This window comes from Mus caroli, chromosome 3 (assembly GCF_900094665.2).
Source record: "Mus caroli chromosome 3, CAROLI_EIJ_v1.1, whole genome shotgun sequence".
Taxonomy (NCBI): domain Eukaryota; kingdom Metazoa; phylum Chordata; class Mammalia; order Rodentia; family Muridae; genus Mus; species Mus caroli.
The window spans coordinates 67,169,214-67,173,301 of NC_034572.1; the positions used below are offsets into that span (position 1 = coordinate 67,169,214).

The 4,088-nt window shown below is 38.3% G+C and overlaps 1 non-coding gene across 1 annotated transcript; it reads left to right on the plus strand.

Annotated features, from left to right (window-relative positions):
• The first annotated feature begins 3,427 nt into the window (after positions 1-3,427).
• On the plus strand, positions 3,428-3,570 carry LOC115030742. The gene has a single exon (XR_003836337.1). It is a non-coding gene; the product is annotated as a small nucleolar RNA SNORA48 (small nucleolar RNA).
• Positions 3,571-4,088: the final 518 nt, after the last annotated feature.

Here is a 4,088-nt window from a genome sequence, read left to right on the forward strand (position 1 = left end):
GGCATCTGGGTTCTTTCCAGCTTCTGCCTATTATTAATAAGGCTGCTATGAACATAGTGGAGCATGTGTCCTTCTTACCCGTTGGAGCACCTTCTGGATATATGCCCAGGAGAGGTATTGCTGGATCCTCTGGTAGTATTATATCCAATTTTCTGAGGAACCGCCAAANTGATTTCCAGAGTGGTTGTACCAGCTTGCAATCCCACCAACAATGAAGGAGTGTTTTTTAATGTGAAGTAAAACATAAAAAGTATGGTACATAGGACCCAATCCACGTTTTTATAGTACATGTCAAGGATTATATCCTAATACATAATTTCAGGTATATATCTGAGATAACATAATACTAAAATTTAAGAAACTTCATTTAGGCGACTTTTAAACAGAAAGGTATGATTGAGTTACATCTCCATGGCCCCCTGGAAAAGTGTCATTCTTTTTGATATTTTGGTTAAACTTAAACATTGCGTTTCCGTTAAACAAATTTCTACTATGACCATCTGCATCTTTACTTGGTCAGTAAGATATCTCAGCAGCTAAAATCACTTGTTGTACAAGCCTGGATGGTATATGTTTGATTTCTAGAATCTATATGGTTGGGAGATTAACTCCAAGTAACTGACTCTTACACATGGTATGGCATAAGTATGTACTCACCACCATGTCATTCATACATCTGCAACAATGAAGAAAATATATTACACAAAAGATTTAATTATGCAATATATTTAATTTAGGTAAATATATCCAAGATGCTTTGTCTTTATTCCTTATTTATGTTTAGAAATACCTTATATATTTAGTATTCAATTTCGGAAAAAGTCCTCATTTTGAGACTATGAAATTTTTGAAAAATTTACAAATAAAAATATTGGTTTTATAATAGTCTATACATTCTATTTTATTATAACAAACTTCTGGGTTCTAATTTTATACACATACATGATCAGCAAATATTAATTTCCCAAAAGAATGTCATGTAAAATAATTATAATTTCTTTGTATTTCATTTAGTTCATACAATTGAGGTCCCTTTCCTATTAAATACAGTGCTCATATGTCATGAATATGGTACTCAGTATTTATATGCTATGAGTAAGAATAATGTAATATAAAAGACTTGCCTTTGTCTTAGGGAGAAAAAAAAAAACATTTTTACTTAAATGCCTGTCAGATTTAGTAATAAATGTACTGTCCAAAAGAACTCAAGCTTGGGGAAAAGATTACTAAGAAAAGGCTATTAATTTTATAACATCGATTTATTTTAAAACATCTGAATAAATCCCAGAAGAGTAACATTCACCTTATAAATGTGCTTGAGTCTGTACTGTCTTCTCATAGCCATGTGAGCTGTTCCTGGACATTTAAACTGTGCATTGTGTTAAAGCCTCTTGTCCCTTCCTGCTTGTTTACAAGAACAATTCAGAGTTCACAGAAACTACTGTTACAACATCTCACAATATGCTTAAGATTTCTAGAATATCCTCAGTTCTGTTAGAGGTCTCCTACCTTCCACTGACTGAAGCACAATATCATATAGAATATTGTATATTGCTCTTTTTTATTGGATATTTTAAAATTATATTTCAAAAGTTTTCCCCTTTCCAGATCTCCCCTTCAGAAGCCCCTGATTCCATCCCCTCACCCTGCCTCTATGAGGGTGCTCCCCCACCCACCCACTCCTGTTCTCCTGCCCTGGCATTGCACTACACTGGGGCATCGAACACCCTCAGGCCCAAGGGTCTCTCCTCCCAGTGATGACCAACAAGGCCATCCTCTGCCACATATGTGGCCAAAACCATAGATTACTCCATGTGTATTCTTTGGTTGGTGGTCCAGCCCCTGGATGGTCTGGCCTGTTGATACTGTTGCTCCTTCCATGGGGCTACAAACCCCCTCAGTTCCTTCAGTCCCTTCTCCAACTCCTCTATCACAGAGCCCAGAGCACAGTCCAATGGTTGGCTCTGACCTTCTGCCTCCGTGTTTGTCAGACTCTGGCTGAGCCTCTCAGGAGACAGCCATATTAGGCTTCCATCAGCAAGCACTTCCTGGCATTTATTGCTCTTAACAAACAATTCCTCCACCCGCAATTAGGCTGCTTTCTGGAGGCTCTCATCTTTGGTCCAGGTGGGATATATCTCTCTAGAACTACATCTGCTGTTGGCAGCTTTTTTGGACCATGCTGAATGCTTGGCTTCTTCTGTCTCTTGCTGCCCATATGTAAATAATGAACCTACTCTGGGTAAATTTTTGTGTGCACAGGTGTTCTGTCTCTCTAGACTCTGACAACTACAATACACTGTGAACTTTTTTCACAGTTTGTTATTTAACTATGGGACAAGAAGTTGCTCACAGGCAATGGAGAATTAATTAATTAGTCATCTTCCTTTATAGAAATGGGTTTAAAGCTTGGAGGAAGGAACTCACATGTCTTTGAAAAAAGAATTTCAGAAAACAGAACATTTTTAAAAGAAAAATATCTTTACTACTGTTCATGAAGGAAACGCCCGAACCCCAGGTTCCATAGCAAAAAGCAGCACCATAGATGGTGGCTGGTGTTTTTTACAAGGCTTGTGCAGAAGGAATGACTTCCCCAGAACTTGCTTGCTAGATTGATAGTTGCTCTTTGATTGATATTAATCCACCTTTCAGATCTATCCATGAAAACTGGGAAAATTTTTATGTCTGTAGCTTAACAGAAATAGTTAGTTTAAAAATATAGTTTGTAAAACAAAACAGAAAAAAATCCTACTTTGTTCAAGAAACAATGTCAATAAATTTTGACAATCTATATCCATGCTGATGGCAGCCTTACCATAAGCGGTAACAGTTCCAAATACTGATTCCACTGTCTCTTGTAAACTGTATCCTTTTATCTATTGAGAAACCTCAGCTGCCTTATAAATTAAGTCTCTGCAATGGTTTGAATGAGAAATGGACTCCATATTCTCAGGCATTGGAAACCTTGTTGACTAGCTGATGGTGCTATTTGGGAGCTTTTGGCAGTGTGGCCTTACTGGAGGAATTGGAACATTTGGGATGGGCTCTGAATCTCTCTAAGATCATCCTACTTTCTGTTTTCCTGTTTGCTTTTTCACTTCTTCAAGATTCATGATATGAGACCTTGACTTCATGCCACCATTCAGGCTGCCTGCTTTCTGCTTTGACATTATAGACTCTAACACACTGTAACTAAAAATAAAAATAAATCCTTCTTTCTGTAAGTTGCGTTCACCATGATGTACTATATCACAGCAACAGAAAAGTAACTAATTTTACCACTCTTAAAAATTCCTCATTAAAATGTGATCTTTTTACCTTCTTCTTCCCTTAAAGCTATATAAGCTTTATATATCCCTTGAATAATTAGTCAATGCCATATTAGACAATAAGTTATTTAATAATTACTTCTTAAAGGATCAAGGCAGACCCCTGAGAATGGGTAAAGAGATACCTGTCGATGGTGTTGCTCTTACATCAGTCAGGGACAGAGTAGATGGCAGACCTTTGTCCATCCTAACTTGATGCCTGGCTTAGTGAATAGAGCAGTTTTATGCCTAGGAGTCAAAATATTATGTCAACTCAACTCAACTCAAATCCAGGCAATACAGCACAGTAGGAAGAAGACATAGACTTGTGGACTGTCATGCCACCCACAGACCCACCCTCTAGTGAATGGCACAGGAGGAGCATAGACACCTGCTTGCTGGCATGCCACTTAGAATAGGTGAAAGATATCACTGAGGGACCTGTCAGTCATGTGGCAGCTGGTGTAACCACAATGTACAAGTATGTGGTGGTCAGATGGGAGAGAAAGAAAACTAAAAAAGATTGATCATTATGAAGAAAGATGACACCAGAGACTTGAGGGTAGAGAGGAGTAGTCTGTTTTCAGTGGCCAGCCCTGCAGCCTGGCCAATGGTGAGGTCCCAGCCTGAGCTTCCACTGAGAGCATGGTTGCAAAATAAAAGGAATCAGTGTCAATGTTTGGTTCATATTATCACTGGAGAACATAGGGATGTCCCTCAATGTTCATGGGATGTACAAAATTGATCCTGCCCTTCATGTGTTGCATCATCCTGGAGAGC